This window comes from Arachis ipaensis, chromosome B8 (assembly GCF_059453495.1).
Source record: "Arachis ipaensis isolate K30076 ecotype BB chromosome B8, ASM5945349v1, whole genome shotgun sequence".
Classification (NCBI taxonomy): Eukaryota; Viridiplantae; Streptophyta; class Magnoliopsida; order Fabales; family Fabaceae; genus Arachis; species Arachis ipaensis.
The window spans coordinates 43,985,651-44,011,863 of NC_142443.1; the positions used below are offsets into that span (position 1 = coordinate 43,985,651).

A 26,213-nucleotide genomic window follows, 5' to 3' on the forward strand; every position below is an offset into this window, starting at 1 on the left:
CTTATGGTTGAACCAACTTAGCTAACTTATGACCACACCACAAACTCATGGACTTACTCCATAGTATTAACTCTTCTCTGGTCTTTAAGAACACTCATTCTCTTTTCATTTGATTAAAAGGGAAAAACATACAAGTAAGCAAAGTAAAGATGCAGTGACATAGAGACTAGCCCACAGAGACCTCTTCAACACAAAAACTTAAAAGACAGAATTTAAACAGGTTTAAACTGACATGGAAGCAAGTTCTATTTCATACAAGATCTTCCTTATTTAAAGCATAAAAGATGGACCAAAGAAGGAACTCCACCACCTTTTACTCTTGTGGATGTCCATGCTTTCCTCCTTGTTTGTCTTCTTTGTGTCCTCTTGCATTCCCTCTCATCCGTGCCAATCATGCTTGCTTCCAATCCTCAAGTGCCTTCCTTACTTATTCATGACTCTCTTCCACCCTTTGTCTTTCTTCTCGTGCTAATTCATCCCTCATTTCTTCATAGCTTGTGATTCCTGGATGCAATATAGGTAGCTGTCCTACCAAGTAACCGAGCCTGGCTTGAGTATTTATATGATGCCCAGTCTCGCTCATGTAAACTCCTTCTGCGAATGCCCTTTGCTCGTCCAATAGTTCTGCCTGTTCTATTTGTCTTCGATGCATCTCATGTATATGTGCACCCTGATGTGCTTGGATGTTGATTAGCCTCTGGATGGATTCTTGTTGCTCATTTTGCCTTTGTTCCATCCTGTGAAATGTTTCATTCCATTGTTGTCCTTGACTTAGTTGCTGATCCATCATTTGCTTTTGCCAATCCCCTTGTTGAGTCATCCATCTTGAGAGTGACTCCTCTTGCTGCCCCATCATCTGTAGTTGAAGTTCTCTCTGTGCTCCTTGGCTTTCCAAATATTGTTGAGATAGTCCACCAATGGCCTCCTGCAATTGATGCATATCCAAAGTGGTTGGTGCTTGCCCTTCTACAGCTTGTCCTTCTACTACTTGAGGGGCTGTCCTCTTCCTTTGCTTCCGTTAAGGCAGGGGGGATGCAGTGGCATGCATTCGTTGAACAGTTATTGGAATGCCCTCTTTTATCCACACGGGGTCTTCATCTTCAAACACCACCCCAGCTTTCTTGCACAGTCGGTAAATAGTGCTAGGGTAACCTAACGTTCCTCTTGAGTCGCTTTTCTCTGCCATTTTTCTAATGCCTTCTGCTATGAGTTCATGAACCTTGATTTCTCCTCCTTTGAGTATACAGTGTACCAGTGTGGCTCTCTTGAGATTCACCTCCGAGTTGTTCGCTGCTGGGAGGATGGACCTCCTTACAATCTCGAACCACCCATTTGCTTCCGGAGTAAGATCTGCTCTCTTGATGAACCTTGGTCTCCTATCTGCATATCTTTCCCAGTCAACTCCTGGTACACAAATGTCTTGCACAATCTGGTCATGATTAGGGTTGTTGTCCATTCTTGAATGATAACTCTCTTCTTCAAACGGTATGGACCGCAGTTTTAATACCTTCATGACACTCATGGGGCCAAAATCCACAATCTTTCCTCTCACAAAGCTTGTATATGACTCATCTCCCTTATCATAACGGACCGCATTTGCATAAAACTCTCTTATAAGATTTGCATTCACCTTAATGACCGGATCAGTGAGGAGCTCCCATCTTCTCTTTTCTACCTTCATTGTAATTTCGGGACACTCAGTTTTCCTAACTTGAAATCCTAGCTCATAAATGATTTCCTTATCAACCATCCACCCGTATTGCAATGCATGATGCAAGCTTCTGAATCTCTTTTCATCATACGGGTGTTGCTCCATAGGTTCCTTCCCCTTCTTTTAGAGCTCGAAGATGCCATGATTGAGGGTTAATGTATGGAGTTGGCAAGGGTGTGGAGACTTTCGGTTGTTTAGGGTTGAGTGCAATGAAGGTGGTGAGGGAGAATGTGTTTAATGGGTTAGGAAATGCTTTGCTCCGAAATGGATAAGTGTGAAGAGTGGGTGTAGAGTATGGAGATGGGGTACGGATCAAGGATCACTTTTATAGAGAGGTTGTGAGTGGATGGAGGGTGTGGATTGATGGAGTGGTTGTTTGATGGACGGTTGGGGTTGTGCATGTAGAAAGGACAAGGATCATCACTTTATGATGGAGATTTGATGCCAGGGCATCTTGGCCAGTTTCACTGGCTTTTTCTTTACTGTTTTTAGGTTAGTTTCATGCATTTCTTTAGGAAATAAGCTAGTTTTGGGTAAATATTTACTTATGCCTTGACTCAAGCATACATTGTGCATTTTACATGATTTCATGAGGATTTTGCATAAGTTTAGTGACAAATATTATGTTGCATTACTCATGACTTGGACTAGAGCTTTGATGCACTTTGTTGCTGGATTTCAGGACCAAAAAGAAGCAAGAAAAGGGGAGGTAACTTGCAAGATTAATGAGAAAAGTGATTGCCAATAACACTCTCAAAAAGCCATCAATGCCCACGTTAGAGAGTCACGTTAACCAAGTTAACGTGAACTCTAACGTGGAGAAAAGAAGTTGAGCCAACGTTAGTGACACTCAACATTGTCACTAACGTTGGCAATTACTCATAAGTGGCCACGTTAGAAGCCACGTTAACTAGGTTAACGTGGCCTCTAACGTTAAGGGGGAGGGAGAGAAGCCAGCGTTAGTTACACTCAACATTGTCACTAACGTTGGCCTATGGTGCTAAGTACCATGTTAACTCCCACGTTAACTTGGTTAACGTGGGAACTAACGTAGAGCATGAAGAGTTGTCGACAACGTTAGTGACACTCAACATTGTCACTAACGTTGAAGCAACCACACAACCCCCAAGAGTCACGTTAACTTCCACGTTAACTTGGTTAACGTGGAAGCTAACGATGAGAAATGAAGGATGAGCCAACGTTAGTGACACTCAACATTGTCACTAACGTTGGGATGGCTAAAAGATGGCCACATTAACCTAGTTAACGTGGACTCTAACGTGAGACCTAGGGGCACATTGGAACGTTAGTGACAACGTTGAATGTCACTAACATTCTCGAAGGATGGCAAAGGCCACGTTAGAAGCCACGTTAACCTAGTTAACGTGAGCTTTAACGTGAAGCAAGAAGGGGCACACTGGAACGTTAGTGACAATGTTGAGTGTCACTAACGTTCTCGAAGGTTGACAAGGCAACGTTAAAAGCCACGTTAACTTAGTTAACGTGGGTTTTAACGTGAGGCAAAAGGGGTGCATTGGAACGTTAGTGACAATGTTAAGTGTCACTAATGTTCCCGAACTTGGACTTTCACTAAATGATTAACACTCCTTACACCCTGAGCTTAAGTCTCTACCCACTCCGCACTTTCTCTCTGCTAGCAAAGCCAAGCCCAAATAAAGAAAGAAACTGCTTCAAACTCAAGATCCAAAGGCCCAAGACTTGAAGAGTGAACTAGAAGCTGAGAAGAGTAGTATATATAGGAGTAGCTTTGAATTGTAAAGGAGTTCTGGGGGCTGAAGAACCACTCTCTATATTTTACTTTCTTTGCAATTTCTAGTTTTATGATGTATTCTTCATCTTTGTTTTCATTTTCAAGAGCTATGAACAACTAAACCCCTTTCATTGGGTTAGGGAGCTCTGTTGTAATTTGATGGATCAATACTAATTTTCATTGTTCTTCTTCTATCTTTCCTCTTGATTTTACTTGAAAGCTTTCGATCTTCATCCAATTGAGTAGTTATCTTGGAAGAGAAGCTATTCAAACTTGGATCTCTTTTGAACCTTGGAAGAGGAATGAAGAGATCAAGCTAGAAATGCTTTCTCATGCTGGACCAAATTGGGTTTGGATGGGTATGTGACTGTAACCCTCTCAATACTTGGTTTGGGAAATGCATGTGGTATAATCAGTGACCATACTTCATCTCTTCTCATGAGCAATTGACCAAGGAATTGGCTATTGATCAAGATTTGAGAGATTGAATTGCAAGAAATTGCAATTCAATCACTTAAGATTGCCAAGGAGATCAATGAGTGCATTGATTGAGGAAGAGATGAAAATGAACTTGATCCGGAGAATTGCAACATCTCCTAAACCCAATGAACTCCCCATCTCTAATCTTACCCATTCTCTTTAATTTCTGCCATTTACTTTTATGAGCAAATCCCCCATTCCCATTTACAATTCTGCAATTTATTTTCATTCATTTACTTCCAGTCCTTTAATTCTAGCATTTCTTTTCTGTTATTTACATTCCCGCCATTTTATTTTCTGCAACTCTCAACCCAATTTCTGGATTCGCTCAACTAGAACATTCTTCTAATTAAAGTTGCTTGATCAATCAATCCCTGTGGGATTTGACCTCACTCTATTGTGAGTTTTTACTTGACGACAACTTCGGTACACTTGCCGAAGGAAGATTTGTTGAGAGATAAGTTTTCCCCGCATCAAGTTTATGGCGCCGTTGCCGGGGATTGATTGTGCATCAACAATGATTAGATTGGAAGATCACTAGATTGAGCATTTTATTTTGTGAATTTCTTTTTTTTGTTTGAGTGATTTACTTTTTGTTTTAGCTAAACTTCTTCCCTTCTCCGTCTACTCTTTTGTTTTTCTTTGTTATTTTCAATTCTGTTTGCTAATCCACTAACTGTTTGATATATTGCATCACCCACAACTAACATCAATTCTGACACAAATACTGTCTGCATCTATATTCTTTGCTTGTACTTGTTGGTTGTATGACAGGGAGAAGAAGCGGGGCTTCAACTTCCTTTGATTCTGAACCAGAGAGAACCTTCCTTAGACTAAGGAGGGAGGCAAAAGAAAAATGAGTAGTTGGTGCTGAAGAAGAAGAGGAACAGTTTGAGGAATACTTTGAACCAAACATGGAAGAAAACATGGAAAATCATCATGAAGGAGAGACTCACAACCATGGCAGAGGAGGTGGAGCAAATCATGCTGGGGAGGATAGAAGAGTTTTGGGCTCTTACATTAATCCAAACCCAGGCAATTAAGGAAGTAGCATCCAAAAGCCAACAATCCATGCCAACAACTTTGAACTTAAACCACAGCTCATCACCCTTGTTCAGAACAACTGTTCGTTTGGAGGAGGTGTTCAAGAAGATCCCAACCAACATTTGACCACCTTCTTGAGAATATGTGATACAGTGAAATCTAATGGTGTTCATCCTGACGCCTATAGATTGCTCTTATTTCCCTTCTCACTCAGAGACAAGGCAGCCAAGTGGCTGGAATCCTTCCCAAGGGAGAGCTTGACAACTTGGGAGGATGTGGTGAACAAATTCTTAGCAAGATTCTACCCTCCTCAACGAATCAATAGGCTGAGAGCTGAGGTTCAAACTTTCAGGCAACAAGATGGTGAGACTCTGTATGAAGCATGGGAGAGGTTCAAAGACTTAACAAGGAGGTGTCCACCTGACATGTTCAACGAATGGGTCCAGCTGCACATTTTCTATGAAGGGCTCTCTTACGAGTCGAAGAAGGCAGTAGACCATTCATCTGGAGGGTCCTTGAACAAGAAGAAGACCATTGAGAAAGCCATAGATGTTATTGAAACAGTAGCAGAGAACGACTACTTCTATGCTTCCGAAAGAAGGAACACAAGAGGAGTGATGGAGCTAAACAATGTAGATGCTCTGTTGGCCCAAAACAAGCTCATTACCCAGTAGCTGGCTGACCTCACCAAGAAGATGGAGATGAACCAAGTAGCAGCAATCTCCACTTCATCAACAACACAAGAAGGAGTAAACCAAGAAGCAGAAGGAAGTCAGGAGCAAGCCAACTACATTGGGAATTCACCAAGGAAGAACTATGATCTATACTCCAAGACTTACAACCCTGGATGGAGAAATCACCCGAACTTTGGGTGGGGAAGTGAGCAAGATCAAAACCAAGACCAAAGACGTTACAACTCTAACAACAATGCAGCTCACCAACAATTCACCCAGAGGACATCTCAACACCCCCACAACAACACTTCTCCACACACTTATCAAAACCAAAACAGCACATCTGCTCCGAACCACTCATCAATTGATGACAGGCTCTCTAAGATTGAAGCCTTACTTGAAGGAATATGCCAAGAGATTCAAGAAAATAAGGTGTTCAAAGAGGAGGTGCGAGCCAATATTAAGAACCAGGGAGAAACCATTAGAAAGATGGAATTCCAGGTGGGATATTTAGCTGAGAAGATTCCCAAACCTACTGATAGCTTCCCAAGTGACACTGAGAAAAACCCCAAGGGAGAAGCAAAGAAAGTAAGATGGGAAGATTACAAAATGGTCACTACAAGTGATCAAGAGATTGAAGACAAGCAAGGCAAAATGTGCAAACAACCTGAAGACAACTCAACAAAGGAGGAGGATAGAGATCACAAGGAACCAGAAATCTCACAACAAGAGCTGCTGAAGCTCTATGCACCATTCCCTCAACTGCTCAATGGTGCTGTGGGAAAAAGAATATACTCAAGGTTCCTAGACTTGTTTGCATCTCTGCATGTGAACATACCATTCATCAAGGCAATTCAACAAATGCCTGCATTCATCAAATATATGAAGGAACTTCTTCCCAGGAAAAGCTCACTCAAGGGAGGGCAGACTATAGTGATGAACAAGGAATGTAGTGCCCTTATTCAACCTGAGTTGCCTACAAAAAGAAGAGACCCAGGAAGTTTCCATATCCCTTGTGCCATAGGTGAAAATATGTTCGACAGAGCACTATGCGATTTAGGGGCCAGCATCAACTTACTGCCCTTATCCCTGGTGAAGAGGCTGCAGATCAATGAGATAATGCCCACAGATGTCATTATTAGACTAGCTGACAAAACTCAAAAGCAAGCAATAGGAGTGGTGAAAAATGTGTTGCTAAAGGTTGGGAAGTACTTTCTTCCAACAGACTTTGTCATTCTGGACATGGAAGAAAGTCACACTCACCCAATCATATTGAGAAGACCATTTCTAGCTACGGCCAGAGCACTTATCGATGTAGAGAAAGGGGAGCTAATATTGAGAATCCATGATGAACGACTCAGCTTCAATATTTTCAAACTCTCACAAGAAACAGATCAAGAGGACAAGGAACTAAGCACAAATGATAATGAGACACTGAAGGAGGAAACAAACACTGACGCACAGCCAGTTCGATCTGAGACCCCCTTAACTGACAAACAAGGAAAACAGCAAGTGCCACAGCTTAAGGAAAAGTTGGAGGAACCCAAACCTCTAGAGGCAGGTGAAGACAGCATCACAACTCCTTGGAGAAAAGAGGTCACCAAGGGGAAGGCAACCTCAAAAGAAACAAAGAAGAAGGTACCAAGGAGATGGAGGAACAAGAAGATCCCTACGGAAGACTTCTCTCCAGGGGATAGAGTTGTCTCAGCCTACTTCCCAGATATTCCACCTAATCTCCCTACTGTGCCATCTTAATTACCCAAGGTCTTCACTATCAACAGAATTCTTTCCCTGGAACATGTAGAGATCATTGATCCAACCAGTGGATACAAATCCACAGCAAGAGGGGAGGACTTTAAGCACTACCAACCACCATGATGAAGGAAAAATGTCAAGCTAGTGACGCTAAAGAAGTGCTTCATGGGAGGCAACCCATGTTTTATATGCTTTCAGATGATAATGAATAAGTCAATCTTTATGAGCTTCAATCCAAACTTAGCAAACAATTGGTGAAAATCTTCATATGCAGAATATAGTGAGGAACAAGTTTGGTGTTCAAAGCAAACCAAGTTGCATGCTAGTCTTGGAAGCTTTGAACACAAAACCTTCATCACAGTGCTTCAAACTAAGTTTGGTGTCACCCCATGGTGCCACCAAAATGCATATAAGGAACCACCAATAGTTAGTTAGTTAGTTGAAATTCATAAACAAACAATCAAATCCTTTCTTTCAAGTTATTCTAGCCGTAGAAGTTTTAATTTTCTTATATATTAATTCCCTTATTTCAAATCTTTATAGGAAAGGAAAAGAAGCATAAAAAGGGATTGATTGGACACTTCAATGGGGGAAATTTCGCCACTTAAAGAAGAGGGGCTACACACTTGTTCTAAAGAGGGAATACGTTGGAAAATGTTGCCATGCAACATTGAAAAAAAAAAAAAGACCCCTAGAAGACCGAGCAATCCCCATCATAAAGTGATGATCCTTGTCTTCTAGCCATGCATAACCCCAACCGTCCATCAAGTGACCACTTCATCAATCTACACCCTCCATTCTCTCACAACTTCTCTATATAAACAACCCTTGTCCATACCACCCTTCATTGTCATCACACACCTTCACCACTCTTCATTTCGGTACAATACACCCCCTATCCAATTATAAACATTCCTCCCCTCACTCTCCTCATTGCCATAAAACCCTAAACAACCAAAAGTCTCCACGGCCTTACCACCTTCACATATTAAATCATCATTCATGGCATCTTCAAGTTCTAAGAGAAGGGAGGGGAAGGAACCCATGGAAGAACACCCATATGATGAGAAGAGATTTAGAAGCTTGCATCATGCATTGCAATACGGGTGGATGGTTGATAAGGAAATCATTTATGAGCTGGAATTTCAAGTTAAGAAGACTGAATGCCCCGAAATCACAGAGAAGGTAGAAAGGAGAAGATGGGAGCTCCTCACTGACCCGGTCACTAAGGTGAATGCAAATCTCGTAAGAGAATTTTATGCAAATGCAGTCAGGTATGATAAGAAAGATGAGTCATATACAAGCTTTGTGAGAGGAACAATGGTGGATTTCGGTCCCATGAGTGTAATGAGGGCATTGAAGCTACGGTCTATACCATTTGAAGAAGAAAGTTACCACTCAAGATCGGACAACAACCCCAATTATGACCAGCTTTTACTAGACCTTTGTGTACCAGGAGTTGACTGGGAAAGGGGTGCGGGAAATAAACCAAAATTCATTAAGAGAACAGATCTCACTCCTGAAGTTAAGGGTTGGTTCGAGCTAGTAAGGAGGTCTATTCTCCCAGCTGCAAACAACTCGGAGGTGAATCTCGAGAGAGCAACAATGTTGCATTGTATACTCAAGGGAGGAGAAATCAAAGTTCATGAGATCATAGCTCAAGGAATTAGAAAAATGGCAGAGAAAAGCGACTCAAGAGGAACATTAGGTTACCCCAGCACCATTTACCGAATATGCAAGAAAGCTAGAGTGGTTTTTGAAGATGAGGACCTCGTTTGGATAAAGGAAGGCATTCCAATAACGGTCCGAAGGATGAATGCTGCAGCACTCCCCCTGCCTCAACGGAAGTAAAGAAAGAGGACAGCCCCTCCAGTAGTTGAAGGACAAGTCTTAGAGGGACAAGCACCACAGACCTTGGACATGCACCAATTACAGGAAGCCATTGATGGGTTATCTAGACAATATTTGGAAAGCCAAGGAGCACAGAAAGAGCTTCAACTACAAATGATGGAACAGCAACTAAGCCAAGGACAACAATGGGGAGAAGCATTCAACAGGATGGAACAAAGGCAAAACGAGCAACAAGAATCCACCCAGAGGCTAATCAACATCCAAGCACATCAAGGGGCACACATACATGAGATGCATCGAAGACAAATAGAACAGGCAGAACTATTGGATGAGCAAAGGGCATTCGCAGAAGGAGTTTACATGAGTCAAACAGGACATCAGATAAATACTCAAGCCAGGCTCGGCTACTTAGTGGGACAGCTGCCAATATTGCATCCAGGAATAGCCAAGTATGATGAAATGAAGGATGAGTTAGCACGAAAGGAAAGACAAAGGGTGGAAGAGAGTCACGAGTCAGTGAGGAAGGCACTCGAGGATTGGAAGCAAGCAAGATTGGCACGGATGCGAGGAAATGCAAGAGGAAACAAGGAGGACAAGCAAGGAAAAGAGCGTGGACACCCACAACAGTAAAAGGTGATGGAGTTCCTTCATTGTTCCATCTTTCTCTGTGTTTTAAATAAGGAAGATCTTGTATGAAATAGAACTTGCTTCCATGATATGTTTAAACTTTTTTTCAAATCATGTTATTTTTAGTTTTTGGGTATTGAAGAGAGTCTATGTGCACTGGTCTTTATGTCACTGCATCATTCCCTTATTTACTTGTAAGCTTGTCCCTTTTTTTTATCAAATGAAGAAGAGAATGTTTATGTTTTTAAAAAGACCAGAGTAGGGTTCATATTGTGGAAGTGCATTCATGAATCTTTGGGGTAGTCATAAGTTAGCTAAGTTGGTTCAACCACAAGGCTAGGAGGACAACTATCTACCCTGAAAACTTGACTTTGGATATACTCATGAGACTAAGTTAATAACAAGATTCTAATAAGAGCAAAGGGAAAGAACAATGGAAGTGAAAAACAAAAGAAAAAGAGTAAGCAATAAGGCTAGGCATCAATGGTTTTAATCTTAAGGCAAGTGTCTATGGTGCTCCTGTGTGAGGGATCTACTTGGATGAATAAGCTCTTAGGGGTGCTTTATCACTTGGTAACTTGGGTTAACTAACCCGGGATTATCAGCTGAAAATCCACTATCAAGAGTAACCCTCACTACAGAGCATTTAGTAACCCAAAGAGGTGCTGGACACCAAGGTCTCAAGAAAAGAAAATAAATAAACTATATGCCTGTGGTGTGTATGTATGGGGGAAAGACTTGAGGGAGTAAGTCCTTAGGGGTGCTTCAACACCTAGCACCTTGAACCAACTGGTTCGGGAGTGTTGGCTGAAAGCTTATCTTAAAGAGTTTCCCCCTTACAGAGCACTTAGTCTAAATAACACAAATAACCCTTGAAATAACAATAAAAGGATCAATGAATAAAAGTCTCATGAGATATAAACAAAGTAAGTGTTTAGGGACATGATAAAGGTCTGAAAGCCAGTAATGGAATGAACCTAAGTTGCTATGCATGAAACCACCATAAAATCAGTAATATGACTTCCACAAGAATGACTCATTCCTCTGGATATTCCATTCATCATTCTCTTGTTCCAGTACTTGCTTAGGGACAAGCAAGCTTTAAGTTTGGTGTTGTGATGCCAGGGCATCTTGGCCAGTTTCACTGGCCTTTTCTTTACTGTTTTTAGGTTAGTTTCATGCATTTCTTTAGGAAATAAGCTAGTTTTGGGTAAATATTCACTTATGCCTTGACTCAAGCATACATTGTGCATTTTACATGATTTCATGAGGATTTTGCATAAGTTTAGTGACAAATATTATGTTGCATTACTCATGACTTGGACTAGAGCTTTGATGCACTTTGTTGCTGGATTTCAGGACCAAAAAGAAGCAAGAAAAGGGGAGGTAACTTGCAAGATTAATGAGAAAAGTGATTGCCAATAACACTCTCAAAAAGCCATCAATGCCCACGTTAGAGAGTCACGTTAACCAAGTTAACGTGAACTCTAACGTGGAGAAAAGAAGTTGAGCCAATGTTAGTGACACTCAACATTGTCACTAACATTGACAATTACTCATAAGTGACCACGTTAGAAGCCACGTTAACCTAGTTAACGTGGCCTCTAACGTTAAGGGGGAGGGAGAGAAGCCAACGTTAGTGACACTCAACATTGTCACTAACGTTGGCCTATGGTGCTAAGTACCACGTTAACTCCCACGTTAACTTGGTTAACATGGGAACTAACGTAGAGGATGAAGAGTTGTCGACAACGTTAGTGACACTCAATATTGTCACTAACGTTGAAGCAACCACACAACCCCCAAGAGTCACGTTAACTTCCACGTTAACTTGGTTAACGTGGAAGCTAACGATGAGAAATGAAGGATGAGCCAACGTTAGTGACACTCAATATTGTCACTAACGTTGGGATGGCTAAAAGATGGCCACGTTAGAAGCCACGTTAACCTAGTTAACGTGGACTCTAACATGAGACCTAGGGGCACATTGGAACGTTAGTGACAATGTTGAATGTCACTAACGTTCTCGAAGGATGGCAAAGGCCACGTTAGAAGCCACGTTAACCTAGTTAACGTGAGCTTTAACGTGAAGCAAGAAGGGGCACACTGGAACGTTAGTGACATGTTGAGTGTCACTAACGTTCTCGAAGGTTGACAAGGCAACGTTAAAAGCCACGTTAACTTAGTTAACGTGGGTTTTAATGTGAGGCAAAAGGGGTGCATTGGAACGTTAGTGACAATGTTAAGTGTCACTAACGTTCCCGAACTTGGACTTTCACTAAATGATTAACACTCCTTACACCCTGAGCTTAAGTCTCTGCCCACTCCGCACTTTCTCTCTGCTAGCAAAGCCAAGCCCAAATAAAGAAAGGAACTGCTTCAAACTCAAGATCCAAAGGCCCAAGACTTGAAGAGTGAACTAGAAGCTGAGAAGAGTAGTATATATAGGAGTAGCTTTGAATTGTAAAGGAGTTCTGGGGGCTGAAGAACCACTCTCTGTATTTTACTTTCTTTGCAATTTCTAGTTTTATGATGTATTCTCCATCTTTGTTTTCATTTTCAAGAGCTATGAACAACTAAACCCCTTTCATTGGGTTAGGGAGCTCTGTTATAATTTGATGGATCAATACTAATTTTCATTGTTCTTCTTCTATCTTTCCTCTTGATTTTACTTGAAAGCTTTCGATCTTCATCCAATTGAGTAGTTATCTTGGAAGAGAAGCTATTCAAACTTGGATCTCTTTTGAACCTTGGAAGAGGAATGAAGAGATCAAGCTACAAATGCTTTCTCATGCTGGACCAAATTGGGTTTGGATGGGTATGTGACTGTAACCCTCTCAATACTTGGTTTGGGAAATGCATGTGGTATAATCAGTGACCATACTTCATCTCTTCTCATGAGCAATTGACCAAGGAATTGGCTATTGATCAAGATTTGAGAGATTGAATTGCAAGGAATTACAATTCAATCACTTAAGATTGCCAAGGAGATCAATGAGTGCATTGATTGAGGAAGAGATGAAAATGAACTTGATCCGGAGAATTGCAACATCTCCTAAGCCCAATGAACTCCCCATCTCTAATCTTACCCATTCTCTTTAATTTCTGCCATTTACTTTTATGAGCAAATCCCCCATTCCCATTTACAATTCTGCAATTTATTTTCAGTCATTTACTTCCAGTCCTTTAATTCTAGCATTTACTTTTCTGTTATTTACATTCCCGCCATTTTATTTTCTACAACTCTCAACCCAATTTCTGGATTCGCTTAACTAGAACATTCTTCTAATTAAAGTTGCTTGATCAATCAATCCCTGTGGGATTCGACCTCACTCTATTGTGAGTTTTTACTTGACAACAACTTCGGTACACTTGCCGAAGGAAGATTTGTTGAGAGACAAGTTTTCCCCGCATCAAGATTGCTCGGTCTCCAAGGGTCCCATTTTTTTCAATGTTGCATGGATACATTTTCCAATGACTTCCCTTTTTAGAACAAGTGTATAGTCCTTCCTTTTGTGGTGTCCGAACCTTCTTCCTTTAACTGTCCAATCTATCTCTTTCAATGCTTCTTTTCTTTTCCCTATAAAAGATAAAATAAGAAAAATCAATATCATAAAAATTTTTAAACTTTTCAACTAGAATGATAAAGAGAAGAAAAGATTTTTCTTATTCATGAACTCCAACCAACGAACTAACTGTGTATCCTTATATGCACATTGGTGGCACCATGGGGTGACACCAAACTTAGTTTGGAGCACTGTGATGAAAAGTTCTGTTCAAAGCTCCAAGACTAGCATGCTCTCTGTTGCATTCATGCTTTCTTGGTACGCTTTGAACACCAAACTTGTTCTTCACTATATACTGCAATATAAGGACTTCACCAAGTTTGGGTTGGAATTCCTGAATATTGACTTATTCACTAGTAAAAGCTAATAAAATATGGGTTGCCTCCCATGAAGCGCTTCTTTAGCGTCACTAGCTTGACGTTTCTCCTTCATCAGGGAGGTTGATAATGCTTCAAGTCCTCCCCTCTTGCCTTGGACTTATATCCATTGGTTGTATCAATGATCTCTACATGTTCCAAGGAGAGAACTCTGTTGATAGTGAAGACCTTAGGTAACTGAGATGGTACAGTAGGGAGATTAGGGGGGATATCTGGGAAGTAAGCTGAGATCACTTTATCTCCTGGAGAGAAGCCTTCCGTAGGGATCTTCTTGTTCCTCCACCCCCTTGGTACCTTCTTCTTTGTCCCTTTTGATGCTGCCCTGCTCTTGGCGACTTCTTCTTCTAAGTGAATTTTGTTGTTGTCTTCACATTCCTCTGGTGGTTTAGGTTTCTCCAGCTTCTCCTTGAGCTGTGACGATTGTTGTTTGCCTTGTTCATCATTCAGTGGGGTTTTCAGATGTGTTGGTGGTGCCTTAGTGCTTGTTTCCTCTGTCAGCATCTCATTATGATCATTCCTTGGTTCCTTGTTTTCTTGGTCTGCTTCTTGTGAAGGTTTGAAGACATTAAAGCTGAGTCGTTCATCATGGATCCTCAATATTAGCTCCCCTCGCTCCACGTCTATGAGTGCTCTGGCTGTAGCTAGGAATGGTCTTCCCAATATGATTGGGTGAGTGTGACTCTCTTCCATGTCCAAGATGACAAAGTCTGTGGGAAGAAAGTATTTCCCCACCTTTAACAACACGTTTTCCACCACCCCTCTTGCTTGTTTTTGAGATTTGTTAGCCAGCCTGATGACTACATCTGTAGGCAATATCTCATTGATCTGCAGCCTCTGCACCAGGGATAAGGGTATTAAGTTGATGCTTGCTCCCAAATCGCAGAGTGCTCTATCAAACATTGTTTCCCCTATGGCACATGGGACATCAAAACTCCCTGGATCTTTTCTTTTCGTTGGTAAATGCGGTTGAATGAGGGCACTGCACTCCTTGTTCATTACTATAGTTTGCCCTCCCTTGAGTGAGCTTTTCCTGGGAAGCAGCTCCTTCATATACTTGATGTACGCAGGCATTTGTTGGATAGTCTTGATGAATGGTATGTTCACATGCAGAGATGCAAACAAGTCCAGAAATCTTGAGTATATTCTCTTCTCCACAGCACCATTGAGCAGCTGGGGAAAAGGTGCATTGAGTCTCAGCAGCTCCTGTTTTGAGATTTCTGGTTCTTGGTACTCTTTTTCCTCCTTCTTTACTGAGGTATCTTCAGGTTGTTCTGATAGCTTGCTTGGCTTGTCCTCAGTCTCCTTATCACTTACAGTGACCATCTTGCAATCTTCCCATCTTACTTTTTTGTTTCACCTCTTGGATTCTTCTCTGTGTCACTTGGGAATCCATCTGTGGGTTTGGGAATTTGCTCAGAGAGATACCCCACTTGAGATTCCAACCTCTTGATTGTGTCTCCTTGGTTCTTGAAACTGGCTCGCACTTCCTCCTTGAACACCTTGTTGTCTTGAATCTCCTTGCTTATGCCTTCAAGTAGATTCTCAATCCTTGAGATTCTTTCATCAAATGATGATAGGTCAGGCTGAGTGCGGTTATTCTGCCCTTGATATGAATGTGGGGAGGTGTTGTTATGGGTGTGTTGATATGGTCTAGATGTGAAGTGTTGGTGGGCTGCATTGTTTGGATTTGGGCGTCTTTGATCAAGGCTTTGGTCTTGTTGATTTCCCCACCCAAAGTTTGGGTGATTCCTCCATCCAGGGTTGTAGGTCTTGAAGTATGGATCATGGTTTTTCCTAGTGAATTCCCAATGTAGTTGGCTTGCTCCTGACTATCCTCTGCTTCTTCGTTCACTCCTTCTTGGGTTGTTGATGGAGTGGAGATTACTGCTACTTGGTTCCTCTCCATCTTCTTGGTGAGGTCAGCCAGTTGCTGGGTAATGAGCTTGTTTTGGGCCAACAGAGCATCTACATTGTTTAGCTCTATTACTCCTCTTGTGTTCCCTCTTTCGGAGGCATAGAAGTAGTCATTCTCTGCTACAGTTTCAATGACATCTATGGCTTCCTCAATGGTCTTCTTCTTGTTCAAAGATCCTCCGGATGAACGGTCTACGGCCTTCTTTGACTCATAAGAGAGCCCTTCATAGAAAATGTGTAGCTGCATCCATTCATTGAACATATCTGGTGGGCACCTCCTTGTTAGGTCTTTAAACCTCTCCCATGCTTCATATAGAGTCTCACCATCTTGTTGCCTGAAAGTTTGGACCTCAGCTCTCAGCCTATTCATTCGTTGAGGAGGGTAAAATCTTGCTAAGAATTTGTTCACCACGTCTTCCCAAGTTGTCAAGCTTTCCCTTGGGAAAGACTCCAGCCACTTAGCTGCCTTATCCCTGAGTGAGAATGGAAATAAGAGCAGTCTATAGGCATCAGGATGAACACCATTAGACTTCACTGTGTCACATATTCTCAGGAAGGTGGTTAGATGTTGATTGGGGTCCTCTTGGACACTCCCTCCGAACGAACAATTGTTCTGAACAAGGGTGATGAGCTGTGGCTTCAGTTCAAAATTGTTGGCATGGATGGTTGGCTTTTGAATGCTACTTCCACAGTTTCCTGGGTTTGGATTGATGTAAGAGCCTAAAACTCTTCTATCCTCCCCAGCATGATTTGCTCGACCTCCTCTGCCATGGTTGTGAGCCTCTTCTTCATGATGGTTTTCCATGTTTTCTTCCATGTTTGGTTCAAAGTATTCCTCAAAGTGTTCCTCCTCTTCTTCAGCACCAACTACACATTTTTCTCTTGCCTCCCTCCTTAGTCTAAGGAAGGTTCTCTCAGGTTCAGAATCAAAGGAAGTTGAAGCCCTACTTCTTCTCCCTGTCATACAACCAACAAGTACAAGTAAAGAGAATAGGTGCAGAAAGTATATCTGTCAGAATTACTGTTAGTGTCAGTGATGCAATATATCAAACAGTTAGTGGGTTAGTGAGCTGAATAGTAAATAACAAAGAAAAAGTAGGGGGGAAAGGAAGAGATTAACTAAAACAAAAAGTAAATGACTCAAACAGAAATTTAAATCAAACAAAAATAAAATGCTCAATCTAGTTATCCTCCAATCTAATCATTGTTGATGCACAATCAATCCCCGGCAACGGCGCCATAAACTTGATGCGGAAAACTTGTCTCACAAAAAATTTCCTTCGGAAAATGTACCGAATTTGTCGTCAAGTAAAAACTCACAATAGAGTGAGGTCGAATCCCACAAGGATTGATTGATCAAGCAACTTTAATTAGAGGAATGTTCTAGTTGAGCGAACCCAGAATTTGAGTTGAGAATTGCAGAAAATAAAATGGCGGGAAGGTAATTGACAGAAAAGTAAATGCTAGAATTAAAGAGCTGAAAGTAAATGACTTAAGGTAAATTACAGAATTGTAAATGGGAATTGGGGTAATTGCTCATAAGAGTAAATAACAGAAATTAAAGAGATTGGGTAAGATCAGAAATGGGGAGTTCATTGGGCTTAGGAGATGTTGCATTCTCCGGATCAATTTCATTTCCATCTCTTCCTCAATCAATGCACTCATTGATCTCCTTGGCAATCTTAAGTGATTGAATTACAATTTCTTGTAATTCAATCTCTCAAATCTTGATCAATAGCCAATTCCTTGGTCAATTGCTCATGAGAAGAGATGAAGTATGGTCACTGATTATACCACATGCATTTCCCAAACCAAGTATTGAGAGGATTATAGTCACATATCCATCCAAACCCAATTTGGTCTAGCATGAGAAAGCATTTCTAGCTTGATCTCTTCATTCCTCTTTCAAGGTTCAGAAGAGATCCAAGTATGAATAGCTTCTTTTCCAAGATAACTACCCAATTGGATGAAGATCGAAAGCTTTCAAGTAAAATCAAGAGAAAAGATAGAAGAAGAATAATGAAAACTAGTATTGATCCATCAAATTACAACAGAGCTCCCTAACCCAATGAAAGGGGTTTAGTTGTTCATAGCTCTGGAAAATGAAAACAAGGATGGAGAATACATAATGAAAACTAGAAGTGCAGAGAAAGTAAATACAGAGAGTAGTTCTATGCTAAGAGGCTCCCTATAATTTTCCAGCTCTCTAAATAATTCAAAGCTACTCCTATATATACTACTCTTCAGTTCTTCTAGTTGATTCTTCAAGTCTTGGGTATGGGCCTTTGGATCTTGAGTTTGAAGCAGTTCTCTTCTTCATTGGGCTCAGCTTTATTTGCAAAGAGAAACTGTGAAGTGGGCAGAGACTTTAGCTCAGGACGTTAGTGGTGTTAACGTTTAGTGAAAATATGGGTTCGAGAATGTTAGTGACATTCAACTTTTTCACTAACGTTCCTTACCTAAGTAAGAGCCACGTTAACCTCAACGTTAGTGGCACAAACGTTGCCACTAACGTTGCCTCTTTGTCCTTTGCGCACGTTATTGGGACTCAACTTTCCCAATAACGTTGAGAAGCCTCTCCCTTCTCTACGTTAGAGTCCACGTTAACTTAGTTAACATGGCTCTTTTAACGTAGGCTTGCCAACCTTTGATAACGTTAGTGACACTTAACATTGTCACTAACGTTCCAATGTGTCCCTTAGCTCCACGTTAGAGTCCACGTTAACTAGGTTAACGTGGCTTCTAACGTGGCCATGCTAGCCATCTCCAACGTTAGTGACAAAGTTGAGTGTCACTAACGTTGGCTCAACATTCCCTTATCCACGTTAGCTTCCACGTTAACTAAGTTAACGTGGGAATTAACGTGGCTCATGGTGGCATGTGTGGGCTTCTTCCAACGTTAGTGACAATGTTGGGTGTCACTAACGTTGGCGTCACCTCCCTTCTTCACGTTAACTTCCATGTTAGCTAGGTTAACGTTGGAGTTAACGTGGCTTCTTGGGGATAGTGTGTGTTCATCCTAATGTTAGTGACAATGTTTGGTGTCACTAACATTGTCGACCACCTAGTCTCTTCACGTTAGCTTCCACGTTAACTAGGTTAACGTGGAAGTTAACGTGGCTTTGTGTGACTTGGCTAACGTTAGTGACAATGTTGAATGTCACTAACGTTGGCTTCCCCTTTTTCTTCTTAACGTTAGAGGCCACGTTAACTAAGTTAACGTGGACTCTAACGTGGCCACTCATGATCTTGGTCCAACGTTAGTGATAATGTTAAGTGTCACTAACGTTGGCTCCATTTCTTTACTTCCACGTTAGAGTTCACGTTAACTTCGTTAACGTGACTCTTAACGTGGGCAATGATTGGTTCAAGAGCGTTATTGGTAATCACTTTTCTCATTAACTTTGCAAGTTACTCCCATTCCACGTTAGAGTTAACGTTAGTGTAACTAACGTAGCTACTAATATGGTTCTTCTTTGCTTCCTTTGTCCTGAAATCAAGCAATAAAGTGCATCAAAGTTCTAGTCCAAGTCATGGGAATTGCAACATCCAATTTGTCCTTAAATTCATGCAAAATCCTCATGAAATCATGTAAAGTGCACAATGTATGCTTGAATCAAGATGTAAGTGAATATCTACCCAAAACTAGCTTATTTCCTAAGGAAATGCATGAAACTACCCTAAAAACAGTAAAGAAAAGGTCAGTGAAACTGCCCAAAATGCCCTGGCATCATACCACGAAGATTCTGATTAAGAAATCTAAGAGATACTCATTCAATATGATGTAGAACGGAGGTGGTTGTCAGGCACACCTTCATGGATTGAGGAAGGTGATGAGTGTCACGGATCATCACCTTCTTCATAGTGAAGCGCGAATGAACATCTTAGATAGGAACAAGCGTGTTTGAATGGAAAACAGAAGTAATTGCATTAATTCATCGAGACACAACAGAGCTCCTCACCCCCAACAATGGATTTTAAAGACTCATGCCGTCAAAGAGTACAAAGTTCAGATCTAAAATGTCATGAGGTGCAAAATAAGCCTCTAAAAGTTGTTTAAATACTAAACTAGTAACCTAGGTTTACAGAAAATGAGTAAACTAAGATGGATAGTGCAAAAATCCACTTCTGGGGCCCACTTGGTGTGTGCTGGGGCTGAGACTTAAGCTTCTCACGTGCCTGGGCTGTTTCTGGAGTTGAACGCAGGTTGTAACCTGTTTCTGGCGTTGAACTCCAACTTGTAACTTGTTTCTGGCGCTGAACGCCAGACTGCAACATGGAATTGGCGTTGAACGCCAGTTTACGTCAAATATCCTTGAGCAAAGTATGGACTATATATATTTATGGAAAGCCCTGGATGTCTACTTTCCAACCCAATTGGAAGCGCGCCAATTGGACTCCTGTAGCTCCAGAAAATCCATTCCGAGTATAGAGAGGTCAGAATCCAACAGCATCAGCAGTCCTTTTTCAGCCTGAATCAGATGTTTGCTCAGCTCCCTCAATTTCAGCCAGAAAATACCTAAAATTACAGAAAAACACACAAACTCATAGCAAAGTCCAGAAATGTGATTTTTATTTAGAAACTAATAAAAATATAATAAAAAGTGACTAAAACATATTAAAAACTACCTAAAAACAATGCCAAAAAGCGTATAAATTATCCACTCATCACAACACCAAACTTAAATTGTTGCTTGTCCCCAAGCAACTAAAAACAAAGTAGGATAAAAAGAAGAGAATATACAATGAATTCCAAAAACATCTATGAAGATCAGTCTTAGTTAGATGAGCGGGGCTATTAGCTTTTTGCTTCTGAACAGTTTTGGTATCTCACTTTATCTTTTGAAATTCAGAATGATTGGTATCTATAGGAACTCAGAATTCAGATAGTGTTATTGATTCTCCTAGTTCAGTATGTTGATTCTTGAACACAGCTACTTTATGAGTCTTGGCCATGACCCTAAGCACTCTGTTTTCCAGTATTACCACCGAATATATACATGCCACAGACACATAACTGGGTGAACCTTTTCAGATTGTGACTCAGCTTTGCTAAAGTCCCCAATTAGAGGTGTCCAGGGTTCTTAAGCACACTCTGTTTTTGCTTTGGACCTCGACTTTAACTACTCAGTCTCAAGTTTTCACTTGACACCTTCACGCCACAAGCACATGGTTAGGGACAGCTTGGTTTAGCCGCTTAGGCCAGGATTTTATTCCTTTAGGCCCTCCTATCCACTGATGCTCAAAGCCTTGGATCTTTTTTATTACCCTTGCCTTTTGGTTTTAAGGGCTATTGGCTTTTTGCTCTTGCCTTTTGGTTTAAAGAGCTTTTGGCATTTTCTGCTTGCTTTTTCTTTTTCTTGCTCTCTCTTTTTTCTTTTTTTTTCTTTTTTGCAAGCTTTGTTCTTCACTGCTTTTTCTTGCTTCAAGAATCATTTTTATGATTTTTCAGATTATCAAATAACATTTCTCCTTTTTCATCATTCCTTCAAGAGCCAACAATTTTAACATTCATAAACAACAAATTCAAAAGACATATGCACTGTTCAAGCATTCATTCAGAAAACAAAAAGTATTGCCACCACATCAAAATAATTAAACTATTTTAAAATTTGAAATTCATGTACTTCTTTTTCTTTTTCAGAAAACAATTTTCATTTAAGAAAGGTGATGGATTCATAGGACATTCATATCTTTAAGACATAGACACTTAGATACTAGTGATCATATAGTAAAGACACAAACATAATTAAACATGAAGCATAGTAAACGAAAAACAGGAAAATAAGAACAAGGAGATTAAGGAATGGGTCCACCTTAATGAGGGCGGCATCTTCCTCTTCTTGAAGAACCAATGGTGCTCTTGAGCTCCTCTATGTTTCTTCCTTGTCTTTGTTACTCCTCCCTCATAGCTCTTTGATCTGCAGTCAAATGCTCTACCACTGAACTATGGACCCTTGAGATGAACCTCTCCATCTCTTATGACTCGGAGGTGGAAGCAACTGCCTTTCTTTTTCTCTTTCTAGAGGTCTCTCCAGCCTAGGTGCCATAAATGGTTATGGAAAAACAAAAAGCAACGCTTTTTTCCATACTAAACTTAAAAGGTTTGCTCGTCCTCGAGCACAAAAAGATAGAAGGGAGTAGAAGGAGAAGTGTGAATGGGTGGGTATGGGAGAAAAATCGTTTGAATTGGAATGGTGAGGTAGGTGGGGATCTTGTGGGGTCCACAGATCAAGTGGGGTCAAGGACTTAACATCCTTGCTCCAATTAGGCGTGTAAAACGCCCTTGCTGTGCAATCCTGGCGTTTAACGCCAGACTGCTGCTTGTTTCTGGCGTTAAACGCCCAAATGTAGCCTATTTCTGGCGTTTAACGCCAGGCAGATGCTTGTTTCTGGCGTTAAACGCCAGCTTGGTGCTTGTTTCTGGCGTTAAACGCTATACTACTCTCCTCCAGGGTGTGCTATTTTTAATGCTGTTTTTCATTCTGTTTTTGATTTTTCAATAGTTTTTGTGACTTCACATGATCATCAACCTAATAAATCACGAAATAACAAAAAGAAAATAAAATAGATATGATTAAATAACATTGGGTTGCCTCCCAACAAGCGCTTCTTTAATGTCAATAGCTTGACAGTGAGCTCCCATGGAGCCTCACAGATAATCAGAGCAAGGTTGGAACCTCCCAACACCAAACTTAGAGTTTGGTTATGGCCTCCTGATGCCAAGGCATCTTAGGCTAGTTTCACTAGCATTTTTCTGTTATTTTTAGTTGTTTTATGCATTTTCTTGAGCCTTAAGTAATCATTTGGGCCAAATAGTCATGCTTGTCTTAAATCATTCAAACATGAAGATTTTGATGCAAATTCCATGAGTTTTTAGTTATATTCCTTGAATGCTATGAATGAAAGATTTCTCATGAAATTTTGCAAGACTTTGATGCAGTTGTTTGGATGATTTCAGGGAAGAAGAGGCTAGGCAAGGAAGCAAAAAATCAATAAAGGAAGCTTGAATATCACATGTGGAGTTTAAGTTCCAGTTTAAGCTTAAACTGGAGCTTAAACGCCAAAATCATGAAAGCTGAGGAAAGGAAGGAAGTGGCGTTTAACCTCCAGTTTAACCTTAAACTGGAAGTTAAACGCCAGAAATGGGAAATGCACCAGGGAGCCATTTCCACGTTTAAGCTCCAGTTTGACCTTAAACTGGAGCTTAAACGTGTTCGACCAAGTTTTCTCCTCCAGGGTTGCTTTCTCCATTTCCACGTTTAAGCTCCAGTTTAACCTTAAACTGGAGCTTAAACGTGTTCGACACCTCCAGGGCTACCTTTCTCCCCTTCCACGTTTAAGCTCCAGTTTAACCTTAAACTGGAGCTTAAACGTGTTCGACACCTCCAGGGCTACCTTTCTCCCCTTCCACGTTTAAGCTCCAGTTTAACCTTAAACTGGAGCTTAAACGTGTTTGACCTCCAGGATGGCTTTCTCTAGTCCCACGTTTAAGCTCCAGTTTAACCTTAAACTGGAGCTTAAACGTGTTCGACCTCCAGGGCTGCCTTTCCTATCTCCACGTTTAAGCTTCAGTTTAACCTTAAACTGAAGCTTAAACGTGTTCGACTACTTTACCCTCCAGGGCTGCCTTCTTCCATTTCCACGTTTAAGCTTCAGTTTAACCTTAAACTGAAGCTTAAATGTGCTTCCACAAAAGGCATCACTGGAAGTGTCTGGCGTTTAAGCTGCAGTTTAAGCTTAAACTGCAACTTAAACGCCACTATTGGAAAAGGTTTCTGGGCCAAAAATATTGCAGTTTAAGTTAGCTTTTGAGCACAAACATTAACTTAAACTTACTCTGGTATGAAACCCAATTGAATATCATGGTTTATGGGATTGGGCCTGAAGGATTGATGAGTCTGGAATTTCAATTTGTTGAGTCATGTGTCATTACTTGATTATCACTAAGTTGGCTCAATGAATGTTACAGAATGTGGATCAGCAGCCTCATCAAGATTATGAATCATAAACCCAAAGCAAAAGGAAAGCAGGGAGAGGCCTCAAAGCCCAAGAAACACAACAGAAGCTCAATATAGAAAGTGTATAAATAGGATAGAATTTAAGTTAGGAAGGACTTTGAACTTTTCATTTTGCTAGTTTTCATACCTTTGTAATTGAATTCAGAGCTATGACTCACTAAACCCCCTTTCATTGGGTTAGGGAGCTCTATTGTAATTCAATGAATCAATAATAGTTTATCTTCTTCTTCAATCTTTTCTCTTGAATTTTGTTAGAAAGCTTCTCGATCTAATTCCATTGGGTAGTTGTCTTGGGAAAGAAACTACCCATAATTGGAATCCTTCGGAACCTTGGGAAAGGAATGGAGGATTCATGCTAGAGAAGCTTTCTCACAGTGAATTGGATTGGGGTTTGGATGGATATTGTGACATGTAATCCTACCAAATTGTGGTTCATGAAACTGTGTGGTATAATCAGTGATCGAGCATCATCTCTTCTTATGAACATTTAAACCAAGGGATTGGGAATTTGTTTGTTTTTAGAGAGAATTGGTGAGCCAAGGGATTGGGATCCAATCATATAAGATTGCCAAGCAAAATTCAATGAACGCATTGGTTGAGGAAGAGATAAACATGTTTTGATTCGGAGATCTCAATATCTCCTATAACCCAATGAATTCCCCATCTCTGATTTCCACTTTCTCTTTACATTCTGCAACTCAATTCATGCAATCACCCCCATTCCCTTTTAATTTCAGCAATTTAGCTTCTGCTCTTTAATTCATGCAATTTAAGATTCCGCCATTTCAATTTCTTGCCATTTACGTTTCCCGCCAATTTTACATTCCGCAAATCTCATCTAAATCTTGATTCCGCTCAACTAGAACATACTTCTAATCCGAATTGCTCACTCAACCAATCCTTGTGGGATTCGACCTCACTCTATTGTGAGTTTTTACTTGACGATAACCGGTGCACTTGCCGGAAGGAATTTTGCCGATCGTGCAATTTCCTAAATCGTAGCATAACAAGTTTATGCGCATCAAGTTTATGGTGCCGTTGCCGGGGATTGGTTTTCGATTGACAATTCTCAAATTGGAAGTTAACTAGATTGAGCATTTTTCTTGCTTTGTTAATTCAGTTCAAGTTACTTGTTGAATTTTTAATTTCTGCACTCTGTTACACGTTTTCTTTCTTTATGCCTTTAAATTCAAGCAACTAACTCACTGACTCACTAACTGTTTGAATTAATTCCTCAACTGCTCTAACCATACTCTTCCATTAACCAAGAGTATTTCACTTGTTTGTTGCCTGTGCTGTGTTCTTGTATGACAGGTAGGAGAGGAGAGACATCAACTCCTCCATATACTGAACCAGAGAGGACCCTTCATAGACTTAGAAGGGAAGCAAGAGGGAAGAGAGTACTGGGAGAAGAAGAATCTGAAGGAGAATCTGAGGACAATTTTGAGGAAGCTCTAGATCTCAACATGGATAGAGAAGTTCACAACCATGAGAGGGATGATGGAAACAATGCCATTCCTAGAGGAGGGTTCTTAGTTCATACATAAACCCAACCTCTGGGAATTGTGGTAGCAGCATTCAGAAACCACCCATTCAGGCCAACAATTTTGAACTCAAACCACAGCTAATATCACTTGTGGAGAATCATTGTTCATTTGGTGGGAGTGCTAATGAAGATCCAAACCAACATCTCACAAAATTCCTGAGAATTTGTGACACTGTGAAGTCCAATGGAGTCCAGGAAGATACCTATAAACTGCTCTTGTTCCCATTTTCACTTAGGGACAAGGCAGCTAAGTGGCTGGAATCATTCCCAAGGGGGAGTCTAACAACCTGGGATGAGGTGGAAAGCAAGTTTCTGGCACGTTTCTACCCCCCACAAAAGGTCAATAGGCTTCGATCTGAGGTTCAGACGTTTAGACAACAAGATGGTGAAACTCTCTACGAGGCATGGGAGAGGTTCAAGGATTTGACAAGGAAATGCCCACCAGACATGTTCCATGACTGGGTGCAATTGCACATTTTCTATGATGGACTTTCTTATGAATCAAGGAAGGCTGTAGACCATTCATCAGGAGGTTCATTGAACAGGAAAAAGACTGTGGAAGAAGCCATTGAAGTGATCGAGACAGTGGCTGAGAATGAGTACTACTATGCTTCAGAGAGACACAACACTAAGGGAGTCATGGAGCTGAACCATGTTGATACAATTTTAGCCCAAAACAAGGTGTTTGCCAAGCAACTAGCAGAGCTCACCAGGAAATTAGAAACAAAGCAAGTGGCTGCAATACACACACAAGATCAAGAGGAAGCAAGCACTGAAGGAGGTGATTGGGAAGAGGCCAACTATGTGGGAAACCAACAAAGGCAATCATATGATCCACATTCCAACAACTACAATCCAGGATGGAAAAACCACCCA

At 40.9% G+C, this 26,213-nt stretch overlaps 3 non-coding genes across 3 annotated transcripts; 1 reads left to right on the plus strand and 2 right to left on the minus strand.

The window, feature by feature from the left end:
• Positions 1 to 5,329: 5,329 nt before the first annotated feature.
• Positions 5,330 to 5,433, minus strand: LOC148547860 (small nucleolar RNA R71). The gene has a single exon (XR_015898654.1). It is a non-coding gene; the product is annotated as a small nucleolar RNA R71 (small nucleolar RNA).
• Positions 5,434 to 16,027: 10,594 nt separating this feature from the next.
• On the plus strand, positions 16,028 to 16,134 carry LOC148547861 (small nucleolar RNA R71). The gene has a single exon (XR_015898096.1). It is a non-coding gene; the product is annotated as a small nucleolar RNA R71 (small nucleolar RNA).
• A 9,548-nt stretch (positions 16,135 to 25,682) lies between these two features.
• On the minus strand, positions 25,683 to 25,786 carry LOC148547862 (small nucleolar RNA R71). The gene has a single exon (XR_015898783.1). It is a non-coding gene; the product is annotated as a small nucleolar RNA R71 (small nucleolar RNA).
• Positions 25,787 to 26,213: the final 427 nt, after the last annotated feature.